Here is a 25583-nt window from a genome sequence, read left to right on the forward strand (position 1 = left end):
TCTAAAGACCAGAAGTCGTGAGCTGCTAGAGTCACATGTAAAAGAATCGTTTCTAGCCACTCCCAAGTGAATGGCAATCAGAGAACTTTCCTCATTTGCGTGAACTTCTACACATGGCGCGATGCATTCCCACATGAACACGGAATGGCCCGCAGTAATCCAAGCCACTACGAGAGAACTGTGGAACCACTAGTACACGCTCTTTCGGGAGCGAAGCCATTTGTTGACGTTGTATAATTTTAAGATGCCTACGACATGTAGTGCAGGCCCAGATGAAAGGCTTTACTTGCGCCCATGCACTTATAAGCCAGAAACGCTGTCTAAGGAACTGAAGCATTTGTTGTATTCCACCATGTAAGCCAGAGCCCCACGCGGAATTATAATTTGATGTCGCTGATCAGAGTTTGTGAGTCGACCACTCTCTCAGTAAGCCGTCTGCATCCAAGAAAGGATTGAGTGCTAAGATTTCACTACGACCAGCAAATCTGGAATGCATTGCAAGAGCCTTAATTTTTTGTTTAAAATGATTACGTTGTACTTGTCGAACATAAAGAAGTAAAGCCCAGTGCTGGTCTACGACAGAAACGGTATCGTTCCTGTAACCACGATATTTGGGTAACCAGCGCCTTAACCAAGTGGTGTTAAGTAAACGACCCAATTAACTAAATTTCTCTATGAGAGGTATCCTGTTGTCATTCGTAGGTGTCATAATCCACTGGTAATTAGCTCTGGAAACGAAGATGGAGACCAGATGAGATTCAGCAATTGAGAGGTGCTTCTCCTCCTCCGTTAAAGAAGGTAAACGCATTTCCTCCACGCCTTGGTGAATGCACGTCGGCCCGGTCCACCAAAGATGATGATCTGCTAAAACGGCGGGAGGTAAGCCTCTCCTTGCACAGTTAGCTGGATTTGATTCCGAGCGAATGTGCTTCCAAGCGTTGATGTCTGAATTGGCTTGGATGTAAGCTACCCGATTGGACATACATATATTGCTTGAACGTGGATGGTGGTTTGCGTACCCAGCATAAAACAATAGTAGAATCACTCCAATATGTACATGGGGCGTCCTGTAGACCTAAAGCTTGACGTACGTTGTCCATCGCCTTTGTTAGAAGATGAGCACTACACAGATCGAGGCATGGTATCGTCACATCTTTAATTGGTGCTATATTCGTCTTTGCTGAAATAAGAGCTGTGCGTGATTTATCGACCGTTTGAACATATATAACTGCTGCATACGCTTTGCGACTAGCATCGCAAAAAGCCGTGTAAATGCACCAAAGAGCCCACTCGTATGCCTAGCCAACGAGGAATACGAAGTCGTGTAATATCCTGTTAACTGTTGCGGAATATCACCCATGAATTGAGTAGCTCTAGGGAAGTTCAGCATCCCATGGCAGACCAGCCTTCCATAAGTCCTGTATGAATAGTTTGGCCACCACGACTACAGGTGCCAATACCCCAGTTGGATCATATAATTTTGCCACGTCACTCAAAACCTTTCGCTTGGTATGCATTGACGTGTCGTCAATTAAGCCTACCTTGAAGAAGAGCTCGTCACTCACTGGATCCCTGTAAAGACCCAATACCTGGGTTGTTGATTTGTTCAACTCTAGTTCTGATGCAGAAACTGTTGTACCGGTTATCGCAGATAATACGTGTGTAGAATTGAAATTTCACTTTCCCAATATTAATTGTCATTGTTTCAAAATAGTCGCTACATCTTGAGCACGGGTTCATCGCTGTCGACGCTATCCAAATAGTCATCAACGTAGAAATTATAAAATATGCTATGACGCGCTGCGGCCGGGCTGGGTCATAGATGACTTCATAATTGTCATTCGCACATTGACGCAGTGCGCGTATTGCGTTGAATGGACTAGAAGCCATATCATAAGTTACCGTCTTCAATTCGTACACTTGAAGGGGTTCATTTGGCGATTCACGCCAAAGTATTTGTTGCCATTTACGATGTCGTCTATCTACCAGTATTTGTCGGAACATCTGCTGTATGTCTGCAGTGATGGCTACCTTGCATTTGCGAAAACGGTGAAGAATGTCGACAATATTGGCATGTAGTTGTGGTCCAGAAAACTGTGCATCGTTTAAGGATGTTCTATTCGATGACTTCGCGGAAGCGTTGAAAACCACGCGAAATTTTGTGGTTACCGCATGATGAGGTATGAAGTAACCATTTTCTTTGTTGGTGAAAGCTTGCTTGCTAACCTCCATATGATTGAGAGCAATGTATTCTCGCAAAAATGCAATGTACTGCTCACGAAGTAATGGGTGGTTCATCAACCGTCGCTCGAGTTGTAGAAACTGGCGGACTGCCGAATGATAAGATTCTCCAAGAGCAGGAGCATCTGGTCGAAATAATATTTGCACCTGGTACCTGCCGTCTGAGGTTCGAGTAACTGTGTCGTTGAAGATCGTCTCACAGTCATCCACGTGTACTTCGGATGATAGTATGGGCTTTTCGAGTTCCCAGAAGTTTCTAAGTAACGTGTCTAGTCGTTGTTCGTTGACATATTTCGCAGTAAGAGATGTGTGTAAAGTGGAGTGAGCAGAACTTATGACTGGTCCAAATACTACCCAACCAAGACGAATGTTTAAAGCGCAAAGTTGCTCTGGAGAACCCTGAACAAGCGTGGATTATCAAATCGCCATTTCATCTCATGCCACATGTCCTCATAGCCGCCTGTGTAAAGTTCACCGAGCAATGGTACGCTATCTGCATTGACATGTTAGCGTAAGTTGCTTAATTTGTAACAGGAATCCAGATCCTTACGATTGTGAACTAGTGCCTCGAACAAATCTTTGAAAGGCAGCCAATTCGCTGGGTCACCATTGAACACAGGAATCTTAATTGGATCTATTCGCATGTCCAATTGATTCACCACACAAATACCACCTTCACCAGCGCCACATGTACGACGTAGTCGAATACATATTTGTGTGTACAGCAACTCCGTAGCAGCCAAGAAGTCGTCATGTGTGGTCAATTCGCTGGATTGCGCTGAAGACACCAGGTCCGTATGATACTCCATAAACCTTTCAAAATGTTTGTCCAACTGTGCGCGAATCACGCCGCACTCAATACTGTCCGGATCGTAGCTAGCTGCTTCAGTCATTTTGCCAATGCGCACAATTGCGGCATGCGCTAAAATACGTAGATTCAAACTAGCCATCATAAAAATCTTGACATTAAAACGGGATCGAAAAGTTCCTCACAGGAGGCACCAAAAAGATGTACAAGAATTGTATTAAAAAAAGAACGTCTGTATTGTATAACCGTTAATCGACAAATAGGCCGCTTCTTTATTGAATACCTTCTTAAATATACATTAATACATTACATGAAACTACTAGTCTACGAATACAAGGCTAAAAGGAGGACACAATCATATTGATCATTCATCATTCAGCAATCAGCTAGTATTGGTTTGCGTCCTATTAATTATGCGCAGGACTGCATTTTACTGAACTTAAATCTTGAACCAACAATATAAACAGAAGAATTTACACAACGCAATCGTTCACATCCGAACAATGTAAAAGAGGGCATAAACTTATATCTCGCGAGAAATTTAAAAACTTAAAAGTTAACGAACAAAATAGTCTCGTGAGATCAAAAAAATATGTACTATGATTCACTATATTAAACAATATAGTGAGGACTTCTCTGAAACCACAACTACAGTCACATCCCTTTTACACGATTTGGAAATTGCACGAATTGTCAAGAAGAAATTTTAAATTTTTTACACGTTATTTTTGATTTAACACGAATTAAAAAAAAAAAAAATACAAATATTTACATACATGATTTTCTACATTGTTGGATATCATCCAGATAGTAGCTCTATTCCACGAGTAGCTTACTTTAAATAAAGGGTATTTCCCCTTTTTATTTAACATATCAGTTTGTTGATGACGCAATTAAGAATTTCAGTAAAGTTCTTAAAGGTAATGTTTAAGTTGCACATTGTGTTAGATTGTTATTTTAGAAAATTTTATTATATTTCGTTTTTATAGTGCCTTTATTAATACAATATTTAAACAACAGTATATTCTGAAGAGACAAAACTTTCCTTAAAAACGAAAATAAAAATTTTAGACTGCCTGAGTGGCGAAGGGTCAACATCTACTGACAGAGCTTTTGGTTTTAACCAAGCTACAATTAAAAAAGGGGAACTGGTTGTTGACAGCTGGTAGATGTGAAACATCGAAATTATTTTATACAAGTAATAGTTTAAAAAGTACATATTATGACAAGAACTAAATATGGTACAAAATGAAAGAATACAATATTATGAATTTAAAAAAAAAATGATGACAGAGAGTTTATTCAACAAATATTTATTTTCTTTATATATAAAATTGTATCCAAATATTTGCTTAAAATCACGTCAACTCAATTATTTTCATCAGTGACTTCCGTAATAGTTACATTCGAAGTTGCCTCTGACGGTATTACTGTGACATTTGGTCGATGATAACTAAAGTATATATATTACAAAAGTATTAGATATCACATTATCAAGACATCTAATAAATACAAAATCTATTGTTGTCCATATCTTGCAGTACATTCTTTCGGATTGTTGTTTATTTCGAACTGAAATTCTTCTTGGAGGAACGATTTTTTTTGCAAATTAACAAAGAAGTCCCCATCCAAAATCAATGGTAGTTTATCTTTATCTGATTTAAAAATTATTGAACCTCTGCGATTGTACGGAACTAACCTCTCATGTAAAAATGAAATAATAATTTATTCTTTTATTAGGTGAAATGTACACAACAATCATAATTAATTCACTTCCATCTTCTAATTTAACATGTAAAGCACACATATCGCAAATGGATGTTTGAGAGACATGAATTTCTGTAGCATTTTGGACTGATAGATCCATGTTAAACGTAGTAATATGTGAAGTATTGTTGTTTTTATAAATGACAACTTCAGCGGCTCTAACATCTTGTTGTTTAAATTTAAGTATGTTGCTATGTTGGCTTTTTGCATATAATTTTATACGTTTGCGAATTTTTATGAATACATGCAAAACTTGTCACATTCTAATTAAATTATGCTATTTTCAAAAGAATATTTGTAGTTAATATGTTATTAAATATTTTTTATTTTTGATAATCTATATATATAAAAGAAAGTGACGTTAGTTACTACGCTTATAACTGGAGAACGCCTGGACCGATTTCGATGATTACCACCAATTCGGACAGGTCTCCGCCCAAACAAGGAGAATACTTAAGAAAATTCTGGAAAATTTTCTGAAAAAAATATGAAGAAAATAAATCTACATCTATATAAATAAAAATGAATCGCCAAAATGTATGTATGCTCATAACTTTCATACGACTGAACCAAATTTGATGATCCTTTTTTTATAATGTTCGTTGAGGTTCAGGATGGTTTCTGCGGAGAAAAAAATTCAAATAATTGCCGGAAAACCCCTGAAAACAGCCCTTTTCTTTTTCTCATACAAACGAATGAATTGTTCGTTAGTAACGCTAAGAAAACGGCTGAACTAATATTGATGAAATTTTAAGAGGTTGTTCGTCGTGGATCGGGAAAGGTTTAGAAATAAAGAACCTGTATGTCTTTCATGAGGAAAAGTCGGAAAATTGAACAATTCCAAAAAGTTAATTTTTTCCATACAAATGTTTTTATTCAATTTTTTTGTTTTGTTTTTCAATTATTTAAATCTTTCAAATTTGGCGTTTGCTTCAAAAATTTTTGAAAATTATTCCGTGAAAATGTGATCAATTACAGCTTGAAATTTGTCACGATGCCATGAAGAGGTCGCGCTTATATCGGTCAGCGTTCTTTTTGGCATCAACATACATTAGCAGCCCAAGCCACGTGAACGAGTAGGTACTCCCAGGATGCGATGATATACGTGCGGTATTATGGGTCGCGATCAATCAGAAAGCGATCGTCACGATGTCATAGCAAGACTTTTCAACAGCTTCGATGGACATTATCTTGAAGCAACGCATATATGGTGCTGTTAGATGCTAGATGTACTCTGTTGAGTGGCAAAAGAGAGGTTTGCCGCACGCACACATTCTTCTTTGGATGGTGGAAGGTGGTTACACAATTGATGAAATCATTCAATAATGCGGCAATTCCTTATGCAAAGAAAGATCCAGCATTGTACGAAGTGATGAAAACCAATAAGGTTCATGGACCTTGCGGACACCACAACCCCACTTCGGTTTGAATGTCTGTCAATAAATGCACGAAATAGTATCCACGTACTTTTCTTTCGCAAACGCAAACTAGAAATGATGGATATCCACTCTATCGGCGTTGCTCACCAGCATTCTTGCAATGGCAGAACATTTAGCATTCAATTTAGAGGCGTGAATATCGAAGTTGACAACACATGGATCGTACCATATTCGCCACTGTTGTCTGATTCACATTCAAAATTCATGTCAATGTTGAGTATTGCAGTTTAGTGTAATCGATAAAATACGTTTGTAAGTATGTACGTCACCAAAGGAAGCAACATGGCGATTATTGGTCTTGAACGATACGGTCGATATGTGAACTGCAATAAAGCGCTTTGTAGGATATTTAGTTTTGCAATTCATGAACGTTTTCCGACTGTTGTGCGTCTCGCAGTTAATTTGGAGAATGGCCAAAGAGTGTATTTCATCCCAGAGAACACAGTATAGCCAGTGGAAACATCGCCAGCAACAAAATTAACATTGACGAGTTTTTTCTTAACTTTCGTCAGAGATGTGTTTGTAAGAACATTGCTCTATTCGAAAATACCTTGATATTGAACATGGAATGCATCGTCGAATAGTTACGCAGAAAGCAAGGCCAACCAGTAGATTGACATCCAGGTGTCTTATTAACTAATACATTAGAACGAATTTACACAATCCACCCGAAAAACGACGATTGTTTCTACCTTCGGTGGTTATTGATTAATGTACGCGGTTCAACTTTATTTGAGTCATTGCTTACTGTGAATGGTATATGGGAATATGTGCAAGTTTTGGAGAAGTAAGCCAGCAAGTACAAATGCCGGAACACGTTAATCACTGGAATGAAAATGAAGTTCGCGTACTTTTCGATATAAACCTCGACATTGTCAAAGACATTTTACATCGTCTTCGCTAAAAATTGGAAATGGTTCAATTTCGGTTGATATTTCCGGTTTTTCGATATCAATTCCATCTTCCCTTTATCAATTCATGAAGGATGAACTCATCACATCGGACATTGGCCAAATTATCATAACTATGATTCTTTGAGTGCACGTGCAATGATAGCTGCCAAAAATACCGATGTTGATGACTTAAACTGGGAGATTCAAAGTCAAATTCCGGGAGACTTGCGTTCATACAAATCGATCGATCGTCTTGACAATGAAGACGACGCCGTGAATTATCCAGTGGTATTCCTAAATTCTTTGGACAGGCTCGGTATGCCACCGCATCATTTGGGTCTCAAAGTAGGATTTGTCGTTATTATGTTTCCCAATCCGAAACTGTGTAATGGAACCCGACTGATTGTGACGCACCTATCGAGTACAAAGGGACAGAATGCTTGATCCTACGAATTCCTTTAAGTTCTAACGATTTGCCATTTCAGTTCAAACGTATTCCGTTTCCAGTGAAAATTGAATTTGAGATGACAGTCAACAGGACCTAAAGATAGTCGCATAGTGCGAGGCATAATTTTGGAAATGCTATGTTTTTCACATGGCCGTAGCGTGCTCACGAGTTGGAAAACCATCTTTTCTGTACATCGGAACAGAAACCGAAAAATGTTAAAATGAAAAATTATAAAGCTGCGTTACATTGACAAAAAAAAATGAAATGATAAATTTAACTTTCTTTTCATTTAAAAGTACATAATTTCACGCAGGACAACGGCTGCGGGGTCAGCTAGTAAATAATAAAAATAAACTTGGTTTCTTAATCGCTAAAACTTTTAAAAAATGAATTTAAAAACAATAAATTATCAACTGAACATGGTCCGAGCCTATTTCTTTTTTCAGTTATAATATTTCCAGCTAAAGAAAAAGAACGCTCAGCGACTGCGCTGCTGGCAGGAACCACCCGGTATGACCAAACGGTATGATTGTGATCGATCGGAATGCAAGCAACATTCTCGAACATTCTTTGCTGCTCACACAAGGCTTCCGATCGAGAAAAATCATGACGAAACAAGCAACAGTGATTGAAACCGATTGTTCGCTTTGAGCACGCTCGCAGAGAACGTTTAATATAGAGAAGATTCACGGCGCGAATAACGTAAAAATATTTTTGGCTAACTCGGCAGAGAAGGAAGAGTCTCACCACAGACAAGTTATGAGCGAGTTTCACCACATTTAACAGCGATTGAGGGGTTTTTAGAGTCTATGAGAATAACATGTAAATGTAAATAAGAGAGCCAATGCAGGGCAATATACATACATGTGTATTTATATGCAGGTGACTTTTGGTTGGCGGAAAAGATCCTGTATGCTTTTGTATACTATATACAAGTAGTTAGATTTTTTCTAAGCCTAATATACGTATGCATGCATGCTCCTTATGATACCCCCAACAACAGCATTGTGATATTTTCATGCTTCATGTTAGCTTTCAACCAGAGGATCGCTTGTGTGTGATACATATGCAAATACATACATATGTATGAATGTATGCTTTTGCGTTTTGCCGTCGGCAATTCAATATTGACATGTAAATATAATTATGATATGAGTTTAATTTTATATGAATGCATAGTACTATTTACAGTCAATTTGGACTTGAATATTTAATAATATTATTTGATTTTTACATAATATATTATACTAATAAATATTTTCTTAGTAATAGAAATTGAATTTATCACAACAATATATGTGTGTATAAATACATCGTCTATCATATTAATCTCATTATCTGCTCATATGATTGCATGTATACGCATGTGCGCGTTCAGAAATTCATATCATGATTTTATCACTTATCAATATGTTACATGTGCGCGCATTGATCTGCATGTTCATATATTCTTATATACTTATATGTACATATATTTGTATACACTTCCGAACAAATATTGCACAAGCATACAAACATACATATGCGTACACATGTGAATATGTCACCACAAAAAATTGAAGCATTGTTCTACAAAAACAACAATTGTCTAAATAGCAGAAGCATCACAAGTCAATATGGCAGCCGAATTTTCGAAGCCCAAATGTAGTAAATTTTACAACAAAAACGATTTCATTCATAAACGCAGGCGCATATTCCACAAACGACCTCGTTTCATTCATAAAAACAGACGCCGTAACATCTCTCCGAGCATGCCTTTGCCAACAAGCGTCTTTTCGCGACGATGGCAAAAGCTAAAAATCATAAATTGAACAACTTTCTGATGATTCTTCACAGAAAGAAGTGAGAAAAGTGGCAACATAGGAGTTGTCGATTTATAATATTTGTCTAAAATATTTTTCCGTGACTCGCAAAAATCTGCGTCGATATGTATGCAAGCTGATACATATGCATACATATTTACGCTAGTTTGTTGGCGAAGCTGTTACAGCGGCAAGGGAAGCGGTCAATAGGCGGCCATTCATTTATTTTTTTCGGCACAGCTTGGATTTTCTATCATCACACAAGTGCTGAACACATTGAGTGCGACAGACTGTTCTGTCAAATATTAGAATACACACGTTCTTAGGGACACAGTTATTGAGGCAGCTGCACAACTACATAACTGTGTCCATAAGAACGTGTGTATTTTAATATTTGACAGAACAGTCTGTCGCACTCAATGTGTTCAGCACTTGACTCTTTGACAAAACGCCAGTTTCGGCCATTGGTTGATCTTGACAACGGAGATGCGAAAGATGCGTGCGACTACATATGTATTTGGCTGCCATATTGACTTGTGACGCTGCTGATGCTATTTCAAACGATTGTTGTTTTTGTAAAGCAATGTTTGTAGTTTTTGCGGGTGACATATATACATGTGAACGCATATATGTAAGTATGTACATATGTTGTATGTGTGCCAATGTCATACGCACATATTTATGTATGTACATATGAGCAGCGCGCACATGTTATTATTGATAAGTGATTATATGATTTGAATTCGCGAAAGCGAACATAAACACTCTATCTTTGTTAATGTGAAAATAAAGCCTATTTTATAATTATTTTTTGAATATATCAAATCATACTTATATGTATACTTCATAACATACATACATATGTATGTATATAACAAACTATCATAATATTATTAAAAAAATGAAATATATTACAATTGTGACAAATGTACATTAATCGTAAATTTTATCATTCAAAACTTACATATATGCACATGTATCATAACCATATGTGTTTATGTTCGCTTTCGCGAGTTCAAATCATATAATCACATGTATGTATATTGCCCTGCATTGGCTCTCTTATTTACATTTACATGTTATTTCTCATACACTCTAAAACCCCCTTAATCGCTGTTAAATGTGGTGAAACACGCTCATAATTTGTCTGTGGTGAGACTCTTCCATCTCTGCCGAGTTAGCCAAAAATATTTTTACGTTATTCGCGCCGTGAACCTTCTCTATATTAAACGTTCTCTGACGCTCGCTTACGATCATTCATTTTTGTTGAAGCAAAGTTTTCCGTAAAAAAAATCTGAGTCAATGATCGGGTATGATTGAAAAAATTGTGATCGTTGCAGGTCTCTGGTGTACATATAAACTGATTTTTAAAAATAAAATCCCGTTTTGATTAAATCTTAAAAGTCATGTGCATATACATAATTATGTGTACATGTAAACAGATTTCAAAAACCGTACGCATAAAGTTCACATATTCACATACGTATGTAATTTTGTGTTCATGTAAACAAATTTGAAAGAATCATTCGCATTATGTTTGTAAACATGTCTACACACAACTTTGTATGTAAATATATACACCCATTGTTTCATACAAAATCTCCGTTGTCACGGAAAACCAAACTTTTTCAAAAAGTCAATTGTAGAATATCGGAGCTGTACCGAAACCGCTTCCCTTGCCGCTGTACAGCTCCGCCTACAAACCATAGTAAATATGTTGTTGTGTAATTTACTATAAATTTTGACGTCGGCAATTTGGCTGCCACATTGGTTTCTGATGCTTTTTCAAACGATTGTTGTTTTTGTAGAATAATATTTGTAATTTTTGCGGGTGACATATCCACATGTGAGCGCATGTAAGTATGCATTGTTTGTGTGGGAATGTCATACGCACATACATATTTACATGTGTACTCATATTGTAAGTATGTATGATGATTTTTGAGACTATTGTTGTTTTTCCAGAAGAATGTTTGTATTTTTTGATTTACATGCGTACGCATATACGTATGTATTATTTTTGTGAGAATGTCATACGCACATACATACATATGTGTGTACGTAAATATAGAGAAGCGCGCGCTTTTTATATTACTGATAAATGAAAATATCTTGATTTGAAATTGATTTGTACTTGCATTCATATCTGCAGGATAGATGCGTATGAAAGTTTTAAATGATAAGAGGTGTGATTTACATACTTATAATATTATTGTAATATACTTATTATGTTTTTAGGATATGACGATAGTATTTCATATACATATATAGCATATATATGTACATGCATACGAAATTATATAATATTATCAAAGATAAGAAATATTTAAAAAGTAGCTTTTATTTGGACATCTATATATATAAAATTAAGTGGCAAAACTTCCTGTTCGCATACTCCTCCTAGACGGCTTGCCCGATTTCAATGAAATTTTCAGGGGTGATTGGGGTCTGTTTGGAGGGTGCACATAAGAAATTTAATGTGTGTATCATTGCGCGTTTAGCAAAAAAAAATAAAATAAAATGATACATCCCGCCTATACAAATTCTCATGAAATAATGTTTTGCCGCAAGATTGGTAGTCCTGTCAAATGCCTTTTAATTCCTTTCTAATAAACAGAAACAACTGGCGGATGTTTACAACTAATAAAAAACAATGACATCGCATGTTGAGCGTATTTGCCTTTTTGTTCTTTCTATTGACATATTTTAAAATTGTGTGTATTTTTCTCTGATTTCAACGTGATTAACATTCTGCGTACAACACAAAGCAAGTGAGTATTGTTGTTGTTTCGTATGTGATGCCATGCGGTTCGATTGTCGCTTGAAAATGCGCGGTGTGTGTAAAAAAAAAAGTGTTTCAACATTGTGTGTTTTTTCCAGATTTAATTCCATCGATTTGCTACATTTATTCGAACCGATTTTGTGTGCAACACACACAAAGCAAGTGAGTATTGTTATTGTTTCGTTAGTGCTTCCATGCGGTTTGCACACTGTTGGTGGGTCTTATTGCATATGCGTGTGTAGTTTAAGATGTAGTTTTAGGTTAATTTTTACATTTTTATTTATGTACTTCAAATATGCATACTCTAGAAAATGCCTCGACTGCGCCAACGTAATACGGTTGGCAGGCATACGAGTGATTCACGTCGAATGTCAATATTAAGAAGAAATCACAGCGAAGAGCAACGCGCTCAAGTGATTGCCCGAGGTAGAGCGGTGTACACAGATTAGAGCTGAATTCGCCGACAATCAACGGCCAAATTACCGTCAAGGCCGAGTTCCGGTCCGCCTTCGCGATCAAATGGAACATGTTGGCTTTCACCACGATCCTGACTGCGACTACAGCCTGCATGGTGCCATCGGAGCAATGGATATTATTTGTACGCATTGCAATGCAGCGAAATTTCGAGGAGAAACAGCTGGCATGTGCTGCTTCAGTGGCAAAGTGAAACTGCCTGCATTGGAACCGCCACCAGAACCATTACATTCCTTGCTCACTGGAGAATCGCCGACGTCTAAGCATTTCTTGCAGAACATACAAGCGTACAATTCATGCTTTCAAATGACTTCTTTTGGTGCCACAAAGATCATTAGAGAACCATTTATGCCGACGTTCAAGGTGATTACTTTGCATGGAATTTCCAGTGAGACATTTGACATTTTTATTCTGCAGATTCAGGGACAAATATACCATCGAGCAGGCTCGCTCATACCATTTGTCGATGCCGGCTATCAATTTTTGCAAATATATTTCATCGGTAATGAAACTGACCAACTAAATCAACAATGTAAAATTGCGACCGGCACAAGGCGAGAAATCGTACTAAATTTGCAAAGATTTCTCAATGAGCACAATGAATTGATTCGATTGTTCAAAATCGCATTGGACCGCATGCCGTCTGATAACCATCGAATCGTCTTCAGAGCAGACAAAATGCCGATGGGGCAGCATGCCAGACGATTCAACGCACCAACAATCGATGAGGTGGCAATCGTCATTGTTGGCGAACAGTTTGAATCGCAAGATATTGTACTGCACCGTAGAAACGAACAACTTCAGCGTGTTTCCGAGCTACACCGTAGTTATGATGCATTACAATATCCGATATTATTGTGGAGAGGTGATGACGGCTATCACATCAATATGCGATTGATAAATCCAACTACTGGTAAAAAAGTACAATTTCTGAGAAGAAATGCTACTTACGATTCAATATTTTGTGTATTGTTCATTTATAGGCCAAGAAACACCGAACAAACTCAGTGCGATGAACTTCTATTCGTACAGAATAATGATTCGTCCGCAAGAAGATAACTACATCCTGAAATGTCGCAAGCTTTTCCATCAGTATTTGGTTGACATGTATGCGAAGATCGAGACCGAACGTGTCAACTTTATTCGATTCAACCAAGCGAAATTGCGTTCTGAAGAGTACATCCATTTGAGAGACGCCGTAATGAATGATGCAAATGTGAATAGCATTGGACGTCTGACAATATTGCCAGCCACATACATCGGCAGTCCGCGCCATATGCACGAGTATGCGCAAGATGCGATGTCGTATGTGCGCCATTACGGCAGACCGGTTCTGTTCATAACGTTCACGCGCAGTCCCAAGTGGAATGACATCAAATGTCATTTGTTCCCCGGTCAATCAACAACTGATCGTCACGACTTGACAGCACGTGTATTCAGGGAAAAGCAAAAAGCAATGATGGATTTAATTGTGAAACTTTGTGTTTTTGGAGAAGTTGCTGGATGTACTCGATCGAATGGCAGAAAAGAGGATTACCGCATGCACACATCTTGATTTGGTTAGTTCGCAAAATACGACCAGATCAGATTGACAAAGCCATCTCAGCGGAAATTCCAGATGAAGCAATCGACCCACAATTGTTCGACGTTGTAACAAAAAACATGATTCACGGCCCTTGAGGCGCTATTAATCCAACGTCACCATGCATGATTGACAATTAGTGTTCAAAGCGCTATCCTAGAGCTTTAGTTGATGATACAATCACTGGAAGTGACGGATATCCATTATATCGGCGTCGATCCGCTGAAGATGGTGGTAATTCAACGGTCATAAAAGTTCGGGATCAAGACGTTGATGTTGATAATCGTTGGGTCGTGCCGTATTCACCATAGTTGTCAAAAATTTTCGAAGCGCACATCAATGTAGAATATTGCAACTCTGTCAAATCGATTAAATACATCTGCAAATACGTAAATAAGGGCAGTGATATGGCAGTTTTCGGAGTGGCTGATTATCAGACAATCGATGAAATTCAGCAATACCAAATGGGCCGTTATATAAGCAGCAACGAAGCGGTATGGCGCATTTTATCGTTTCCAATACACGACTGGTATCCCGTTGTTCTTCATTTGGCAGTTCATCTCGAAAATGGTCAACGCGTTTATTTCACTGCAGACAATATACAACAGAGCGCAGCACGACCACCGCGGACAACACTTACTACCTTTTTCGAGTTGTGTGAAACCGATGAATTTGCAAGAATATTGCTATATTCCGAAATACCACAATATTTCACTTGGAATCCATCATCGAAAACATTTCAACGACGAAAGCAAGGGGAGCGTGTTGACGGTTATCCAAATGTCCGTAAAACCGATGCATAGGACGCATTTACACCATCCATCCGAACAACGCCGAATGTTTCTATTTGCGTCTGCTATTAGTCAACGTGCGCGGACTAAGATCATTTGGTGATTTAAAAACTGTTGACGGTTGACTATTGGCACCAAAAAATGTACACGTCAACGAAATCAATTTTGCCATTCAAGAAAAACTGCCAGGAGAAGCTACAACATATATATCGATTGATAGCGTTTTGAATCAAGATGAAGTAGTCAATTATCCAACTGAGTTCTTGAATTCTTTGGATCCCCCCGGTCTGCCACCGCATCGTTTGGTCCTGAAAGTCGGTTCACCCATTATACTTCTACGAAATCTGAATCCACCGACTTTGTGTAATGCACAAGGCTTTCAGTCAAAAAATTGTGGCCAAATTTGATTGAAGCAACAATACTAAATGGCAAGGCAGCAGGTGATGTCGTACTCTTACCGCGCATTCCCATGATTCCAACGGACATGCCGTTTGAATTTAAGCGCTTGCAGTTCCCAGTACGTCTTGCCTTTGCGATGAATATCAACAAATCGCAAGGGCAAACGTTTCAAGTGTGCGACGTCAATTTGGAAGAACCGTGCTTCTCCAACGGCCAATTGTTCGTCGCATGCTCGAGAGTGGGAACACCAAGGTGCTTATTCATTTACGCGCCAGGTGGAAAAACCAAAAATGTTGTATACCAATATGTTTTATAAATAAGTAACAGTTTTACAACAATAAATAAAACACAGAGTAAAAACCCTTAAGAGTTTTAATCGATTTAGGTGTAGCGAGGCACACAGGGTAACAGCTAGTTAACTATAAATATTACCTTGAAAATAGCATGGCGTTGATAACGTTATTATTAAATGTTATCAATTTTGCATGAATTCACAAAACTTCGCAAAATCATATTCATATCAATTGATATGATAGCACGTAAACGTACAAAAATATATGCCAAAAGGCCAACAGGCGGCTGTAAAAGCAATGTATATTTCTGAGTATAATTTTCATTGAATTCTCTGCTCTGTTCACTCATTTCTGTTAAAGTTTCTCCTACCGAGCCAAAAGTGGTGAAATCCACTTATAGAAAATTCATGGCTCTTGACAGTTCACACGCTTGTCCGTAGTTGAACCTTCTCTATAAATGTACGTTCTCTGGCTTCGCCATTGAATTTCCGTGTCCACGGAAATTTCGCAAGAAGTATTGAGTGCACTTATTTACATACATATGTACTAAAGGGTTGCAAGAATTAATTCACGCTATGAATGCAACAGAGAATTTATGAATTCATCTCATAACTCGAGTTAAGCGCCGACGCTGAGTTGGAATTATGTGAATGCAGATACAGAGAAGACATTGTGAGTTGCTGTTTATCGCTAGCAGGTAGACTCAGCTCATTCATCTCATAAACAAACCCAACTCACACTCATATCATCAACCAGCAGTGAATGCAAAGCGTTAGCGTTCGCTTAGTAGTGGAATAGTGTGTGATCGTCACTTATTGTTATGTGAATTCATTGTTTCTCTCATTCTTTTAACAGAACACTGTGCACCCATAGTGTTCAGCTAAGCAAGCAAATAGAGAAGATAAACGGAAGGGTTTTCCCCAGAACATGTTTGCCTGCATTGTACTGGCCGTAGACGCTTAACCGAGACAGTTTATTAAATATTTAAATTCGTCATTTGTTTTGTGTATACTGTGACTGGAAATGAACGCGAATGTAACTAATAAAAATGTGATACTTTGGAACTAAATGTTGTATGTATTTTGTGACTTAAAAAGAGTTTTTTTTCAATTGTTCCAAAGGACAGGTTTTAGTTCTAAAATATTTTTATTTTTTATAATATTTTGTTGAATCTATTAATCCCTAAATAAACTTCATGAAAAATTGCAATAAAATTGAATATTGGAAACATTTTTTTATCCACATTCATATGCAATTATCTATGCGTATTTACATACATACTTCTTTCTAGTCGTGCCACTAGAATAACTCGAATTAACAGTTGTTAATTCACACGAACATCATTCACTCATCCAACATCCTTCTTGCACAGAATTAATTCACACCAACAGAATGAAATGCTTTGGTAGACCAATTCTACAAAGAGTGGGTCGTTACTTGTGAGAGTGCTATGAGTTGAGCGAACTCGTTGTTGTTCTCACTAATGAGACTCGGTCCTTATTTTACCCAAACATGAGAATTCATTTTTACGTTGTGTGAGTGAGTGCAAGTTGAAATTTTTGGACAGTGACTCAAAGTTTGTTTTTTGCGTATTCATGCAGCCCTTTAATATGTACATATGTTGCATGTAGACAAATTTACAAATATTATGCGTATGGTCTGTCATATTTGTTTACATGCACATATAATTATATATGAACACATGTGCGACCGCTAGATCTTTTAATGTATAAATTTAAAACTAATTACCTTAAACTTATATTAATTATTTGGGTAATAATACAAAATATACTCTATTATATATTTTTAATGATTTTATGGAATCATCATGAAATACATATGTATGTAGGTAAATTTTTATACACATAAATACATATATACATACGTAAATATATACTAAGCACATATATGCTTTGATACAGGATATACATATACCGATCATATAAAAATAAATTATATGCCGAGTCGGTTGCGCATAGAAAATAAACGAATCTTTAGGCGTACATTTCTTTACATTGAAATTAGCATTATAAGTATTTCTCATTTAACACCGAAAATGCTCAATTCTGCTATTTTCCAGCCCCTGCTGCAAAACTCTGGTGAAACACGCTTAAAATTTGTCTGTGGTGAAACTCTCTCATCACTGCCGAGTACCCCTGCGAAGAGTTACGATATCTTAAACGTGAACCTTCTCTATGATAAACGTTCTCTGGAGAAGGTGTTTCACCACATCACCGAAAAATTATTAGCGTGTTTCACCACATTTAACATCAGGGGACACGAAGCATTTTCAGTGAAAAATTATGCGATTTCCGACGTTAAGAATGTGCGCTTACAGATTCGCATATTTACAATGCACAAACGACTCTGCATATAATTTATATACATACATATGTATGTATATATAAGTTCTATATATTTTATATCAAAGCACGAAAGCATATACGTACAAATTGAACTATTTCATGATGAATTCCTTACATCTTTGGAAATATGTAATAAAGTCATGAATGTATTATTACCTAAATATTTAATTAATGTAGGTATAATAAGTTATATATTTACATATTTATTTGCTGGACACTACATGTTTGAAGACATATTAAAAGACCAAGCGGTCGCGCATATTCACGTACATATGTATGTAATTATATGTGCATCAGAGATGTGCATGAATACCATTCAAATGACATATTTAGTATTTTGTAAAAGTGAAGACTGAGTTAGCACTAGGCATAAACTAAACGAAAGCTGTCATTGCATGATTCACCTCAGCGAGTGGTTTGTTGCAAAATGCATATCATTGCTTGCTTATTCTGTAAGCTCATACCATTCACAAAAGCATTGAATCAGTATGAGTGTTATGAATATACGCAGAGCATTTTGATTTTATTGTTTATTGTTTTTAATTTTATTTGATAGTGCTTAAACATATATATTACAGAGTGAGAGTATTAATGATAATGTTAAAAAAATATTGATTACAAAATTCAGCCTTTAAAAAAAAAAATAATAATAATGTAATACTTCATGTTCAATATTTTATTATTTAAAGATAAATAATATATATTATTATATATATATTATATATGTATATATATTGTTGTTCTTTTAAATTATTGTAACTGTTAATAAAGCTATATTTTTTGCTCATATTTGTACACTGAATTCAAAAAAAGCAAATTATTCACAGTTTTTGGCCCAATACGGTTACGTTTTTCAGTTATTATGTTACCTGAGGCAGAAAAAACTCGTTCAGAAGCGGCACTGCTTGCAGGTATAGCCAAATTTTTTTGGGCAAACTTATATAACCGAGGGTATTCTGAATTATGACTTTCCCACCACTGCATAACATTAAAATTAACATCAAGTCCTATTTTTAGATAACTATAACGATTTATTTCATCAGATATACTTTCTGCCATGGACGGTTGAATTGAGGTCATAAAAGATGAGAAAAACAAGTAAGGAAGGGCTAAGTTCGGGTATCACCGAATATTTTATACTCTCGCATGATAAAATGATAATCGAGATTTCATTATCCGTCATTTACATATTTTTTTATTAGTAATTAGAATTGAATTCTAAGAGATTTACCGATATTTTCGGTGAAAAATTAGGTTAGGTTAGGTTAGGCACTGAGTTCTTCGTGTTCGATATCAGGGATTTTGAAAAGGTATAGTCCGATCAAGACAATTTTTCCACAAGGAATACCTCAGCTCAAATACCGATTTGTGTAAAGTTTTATTCCGCTATCATCATTGGTTTCTAATGTAGAAGGCATCAGATTGAATTCAAAAGAGCGTTATATCGGAAAAAGGCGTGGTTGTGAACCGATTTCACCCATATTTCGTACATGTCATCAGGGTGTTAGGGAAATATTATATACCGAATTTCATTGAAATCGGTAGAGTAGTTCCTGAGTTATGGTTTTTGGTCCATAAGTGGGCGACGCCACGCCCATTTTCAATTTTTAAAAAAAGCCTGGGTGCAACTTCCTTCTGCCATTTCTTCCGTAAAATTTAGTGTTTCTGACGATTTTTGTTAGTCAGTTAACGCACTTTTAGTGATTTTCAACATAACCTTTGTATGGGAGGTGGGCGTGGTTATTATCCGATTTCTTCCATTTTTGAACTGTATATGGAAATGCCTGAAAGAAACGACCCTATAGAGTTTGGTTGACATAGCTATAGTAGTTTCCGAGATATGTACAAAAAACTTAGAAGGGGGCGGGGCTACGCCCACTTTTCCAAAAAAAATTACGTCTAAATATGCCCCTCCCTAATGCGATCCTTCGTGCCAAATTTCACTTTAATACCTTTATTTATGGCTTAGTTATGACACTTTATAGGTTTTCGGTTTCCGCCATTTTGTGGGCGTGGCAGTGGGCCGATTATGCCCATCTTCGAACTTGACCTTCCTATGGAGCCAAGAAATACGTGTACCAAGTTTCATCACGATATCTCAATTTTTACTCAAGTTACAGCTTGCACGGACGGACGGACGGACAGACAGACATCCGGATTTCAACTCTACTAGTCACCCTGATCACTTTGGTATATATAACCCTATATCTGACTCTTTTAGTTTTAGGACTTACAAACAACCGTTATGTGAACAAAACTATAATACTCTCTTTAGCAACTTTGTTGCGAGAGTATAATAATTGGAAATCCTGTGGTGATTCACTATGGATTGCAAAATTAGTGGGACTATCGGACGACGAAACAGATTTCATTATTTCGGAGACACAAAACTCTTTAACTTCATTTAATTTACTTTCGTCTAGGCAAGAATTGGTAGATGGATACAAAAAAAAAGCCGCATAGTGACAAATACTTAAATTAGGAATGTACTTTGTTTCCATTTCTCTTAAAATATTTCTTTTTAATGCCTTTATTACTTGCATATCAGTATCTCTTTCTTCGCAAATGGATCTGACGGTGTTGATTGTTAAGTATACGTAATTTAATGTGACGTAATTTACACCTTGTAACTTTCGGCTTACAATATCAACCTTTTCAAAAACTTCAACTAGTGCATTAAGAAGGGATAAGTTAATATCTGAGATTCTGTGTGTTTCATTGACTGATGAAAGAATTTCTTGAATTTTGAAATAATTATTCGAAATTGATTTAAATAAATTAAGATGCGAGTTCCACCGAGTAACACAATAATTTTTAAGAGAAGTTAATAGCATGTGTTGAAAGGAAGTCTTTTTAAAATACTTTACTAACTTTTTGCAAGCATCCAAAAATGAAACTAATTCGGTAGTGCTGTTAAAACCACAATCCAAAACATTATTCAATAGGTGATTTGCACAGTTAATCCTATTTTGATTTTTAAGAGCCTTCACAATGTTTGATCCTCTGTCAGTAACAAACGTAATATTCTCCATGTTATTTACTTCGAAATCTGCCAAAATGGTGTTCAATTTCGCTAAAACATTAGTTGCTGTGCTTCTCTCTAAATCCATTGATTTTACGCCTAAAACAATTTCTTTTAACTTTAAATTTTTCATAAAATGAAATGTGGCACATAAGAAATTTCTTTTGACAAAATTGTCAGTCCAGAGATCTGATGTTATGGACGCCGTTCCGCTTTTTATTGCTAATTTCAATTCCTCCATCATTAGTATTCTTTTGTCGTCTGCTATGTTGTTTATTCGTCGTGATATGGTTCTGGAATTGGGCAACATGTCGGAGACGTCTAAATGATTGCCCTATTTTGTTCCAATATTTAAGAGTGCCTCCACGACCTTTTTAAAACCTTCGCCGTCTACAACGGAAAATGGACGACAGTCCTCTACAACCCATTGAGAACACGCCAGTAAAAGAATTTCCTTATCTGCATTGTTAACTTTTTTACAGCAACGTTGCAATTTCTTACAGCATAACACTTGTGACGGATAAGATTTGATGTTTGCTTTCCATTATATTTTAATATGTTATTACACTTCTCACATATCACCACTCCATCAATAAGCCTACTTTCGTCATTTTCAATTTGACAGAAAATATCCCAAATTTTACGTCTGCTTTGTTTATTTTTTACAATACGAAAAACACCGTTTTCAATATTTTTTATTATTTCAGAATTCATCTTACTTACTCAGAGTTCATCTAAAGGGTGATTTTTTAAGAGCTTGATAACTTTTTTTTTAAAAAAAACGCATAAAATTTGCAAAATCTCATCGGTTCTTTATTTGAAACGTTAGATTGGTTCATGACATTTACTTTTTGAAGATAATTTCATTTAAATGTTGACCGCGGCTGCGTCTTAGGTGGTCCATTCGGAAAGTCCAATTTTGGGCAACTTTTTCGAGCATTTCGGCCGGAATAGCCCGAATTTCTTCGGAAATGTTGTCTTCCAAAGCTGGAATAGTTGCTGGCTTATTTCTGTAGACTTTAGACTTGACGTAGCCCCACAAAAAATAGTCTAAAGGCGTTAAATCGCATGATCTTGGTGGCCAACTTACGGGTCCATTTCTTGAGATGAATTGTTGTCCGAAGTTTTCCCTCAAAATGGCCATAGAATCGCGAGCTGTGTGGCATGTAGCGCCATCTTGTTGAAACCACATGTCAACCAAGTTCAGTTCTTCCATTTTTGGCAACAAAAAGTTTGTTAGCATCGAACGATAGCGATCGCCATTCACCGTAACGTTGCGTCCAACAGCATCTTTGAAAAAATACGGTCCAATGATTCCACCAGCGTACAAACCACACCAAACAGTGCATTTTTCGGGATGCATGGGCAGTTCTTGAACGGCTTCTGGTTGCTCTTCACCCCAAATGCGGCAATTTTGCTTATTTACGTAGCCATTCAACCAGAAATGAGCCTCATCGCTGAACAAAATTTGTCGATAAAAAAGCGGATTTTCTGCCAACTTTTCTAGGGCCCATTCACTGAAAATTCGACGTTGTGGCAGATCGTTCGGCTTCAGTTCTTGCACGAGCTGTATTTTATACGGTTTTACACCAAGATCTTTGCGTAAAATCTTCCATGTGGTCGAATAACACAAACCCAATTGCTGCGAACGGCGACGAATCGACATTTCACGGTCTTCAGCCACACTCTCAGAAACAGACGCAATATTCTCTTCTGTACGCACTGTACGCATTCGTGTGGTTGGTTTAATGTCCAATAAAGTAAACTGAGTGCGAAACTTGGTCACAATCGCATTAATTGTTTGCTCACTTGGTCGATTATGTAGACCATAAATCGGACGTAAAGCGCGAAACACATTTCGAACCGAACACTGATTTTGGTAATAAAATTCAATGATTTGCAAGCGTTGCTCGTTAGTAAGTCTATTCATGATGAAATGTCAAAGCATACTGAGCATCTTTCTCTTTGACACCATGTCTGAAATCCCACGTGATCTGTCAAATACTAATGCATGAAAATCCTAACCTCAAAAAAATCACCCGTTATCTTATTCAAAAGAAATTAACGCACTGATTTTGCACTATGCCATCTGAGCTTTTATGAATCATTTGATTGTTTTGCTTACAACTCAAAACACAGTTATAATTTTTGAGTGGTTGTTGCTAGCGGCATCTAAAGAGTGATTGAGTAAATGACAAGCAATTAGAAGAGTGCAAACACTGCAAGCAATGTTATTAGCACATGCTGATGATTGAAAACAAAACAAAGACAGTGAGTACATACATATAGGAAAAAAGTGAATCAACTCGTGTACATCTCTGGTGTGCATGTATGCAAATATGACAAACCATACGTATAATATTTGTAAACTTGTCTACACACAACTTTTATGTAAATGTGTGCACTTATTGCTTCATGCGAAATCTCCGTTGTCACGGCCAACCAATGGCTGATAGCAGGAACAGCAAAAAACACTACTCCCTTCCTTCCTTATCGAGTAAAATGAGTGAACAGTTGAGCCCGTGGTAAAGACACAGAAATCAGCCATATTTATTTGTTTTCATTTGAACAATGTTGTCATTTCCCAATACGCATATATAGTTTTGAGCACATCTATGTTTTCAATTACAATTTTTTACAATATAAAAAATCAAAACTGAAAACAAACTATTAAAAATAGTTTATATATTTATAAATAATAACTCTGATTTTGTGTTATTTTAAGAAAACATATAAAAACATATTGAACAGATTGAATTACAAAAGTTGATAATTACTACAGTATATCGATAATGGTAAACCTGCGTTGTGAGAGAGCAATCAGTTGACACGTTTCTGCGACAAAAATCCAAATGCCGTGAATGCTCACGGCATCCTACGTCAAAGAGAGAAGAGAGTAGCGTTTTTCACTGTTCACTTACATTGCGCGCACATAAGATAGGTCGTGTCTGCTGACACGGGCCACGATTCTACGTTCACAACTGTTTCCGCTATTAGCGAGCAATAGCTGACCCCGTGGTAAAAACGCAGAAATCAGCCATATTTATTTGTTTTCATTTTAACAATGTTGCCATTGCTCAATACGCATATATGGTTTTGAGCACATCAACATCTGACAACAAACTATTAAAAATAGTTTATATATTTATAACAAATAGCATTCGACTCTGATTTTAAGTTATTTTAAGAAAATTTCAAACATATTATATATACATATTTTGCCGCTGTAACAGCTTCTTCAACACACCAGCGTAAATATGTATGTTTATGTATGAGCTTGCATACATGTCGAAACAGATTTTTGCAAGCCGCGTAAAAATATACATATAAGTTAGCACAGGTAACCAAACATCCGGCAAAAATATCACTTGCACCGAATTCGCTGACGGCGCGTCTGCAACTTTATAAGAACTCAATACCGCATTAAGTATGCATCCGGCCATTATGCTGATCGAACGCTTTTAGCCTTGCGCGTGACAACAACAAACAAAGTGTAAGCAACTAAGAAGTCACGCGGACAATAACCAGAGAACGTATAATATAGAGAAGGTTCACGGGCAGCACCGTTTTATGACATTTCATTTTTTGGAGGGGAACTCTTTTCTATTAGTGAATTTCATCTCAAAATCAGGGGAACTATTTTCTATAAGCGGATTCATCAATATTTAACAGGAGTGTCGAAAATAGCAGAATTGAGCATTTTCAGTGATAAATGAGAAAAGTAATGCTTATATACAAATAAGAGACAGCCAATGAAGTAAAAGCTATGAAAATGTATTTACAATATATGCATGCTCTTTTTGGCTGAGTATTTGCATATAAGATTTTTTTGATATGTATGTATATGTTGTCATGGAGGAATTGCGCCAATTTTAACGATGAAATATGCGGTATATGTACATATAAAATATGCAAGTAGTTAGATTTTTTCTAATTGTGGTAATATATGTATGTTACAATGGGGAAATGGCGCCAATTGTATTTATAATATACATACATACATATGTATGCGCTTTTTGGTTGAGTTGGCATATTATAAAAAATAAAATCGGGAAAAATTAGGAAAAATTATTTTAATTTTATTTCTCTTTATTTTTATTTCTTAATTTTTAAATAAATTAATATAATATATATGCGAGTCACGGAAAAATATTTTAGAATGGACAAATATTATAAATCGACAACTGCGTTGTTGCCACTTTTCTCACGTCTTTCTGTGAAGAAGCATCAGAAAGTTGTTCAATTTAAGATTTTTAGCTTTTGCCATCGTCGCGAAAAGACGCTTGTTGGCAAAAGCATGCTCGGGGATATGTAATGGTGTCTACTTTTATGAATGAAGCGAGTTTGCCTGTTGAAAGTGCGCTTGCGTTCATGAATGAACATATTGTTGTGGTGGGTTTTTCTACAAATTTGGGCATCGACTATTTGGCTGCCATATTGACTGGTGACGCTGCTGATGCTATATTAGACGATTGT

The 25583-nt window shown here is 36.6% G+C and overlaps 1 protein-coding gene and 1 pseudogene across 15 annotated transcripts in view; one reads left to right on the plus strand and one right to left on the minus strand.

Annotated features, from left to right (window-relative positions):
• LOC125779099 (glutamate receptor ionotropic, kainate 2) overlaps positions 1-25583 on the plus strand; it is a 2985835-nt gene that overhangs the window by 1251905 nt on the left and 1708347 nt on the right. The gene's annotated exons all lie outside the window — the stretch shown is intronic.
• On the minus strand, positions 848-2004 carry LOC125779177 (uncharacterized; annotated as a pseudogene).

This window comes from Bactrocera dorsalis, chromosome 6 (assembly GCF_023373825.1).
Source record: "Bactrocera dorsalis isolate Fly_Bdor chromosome 6, ASM2337382v1, whole genome shotgun sequence".
In the NCBI taxonomy this organism is placed as follows: domain Eukaryota; kingdom Metazoa; phylum Arthropoda; class Insecta; order Diptera; family Tephritidae; genus Bactrocera; species Bactrocera dorsalis.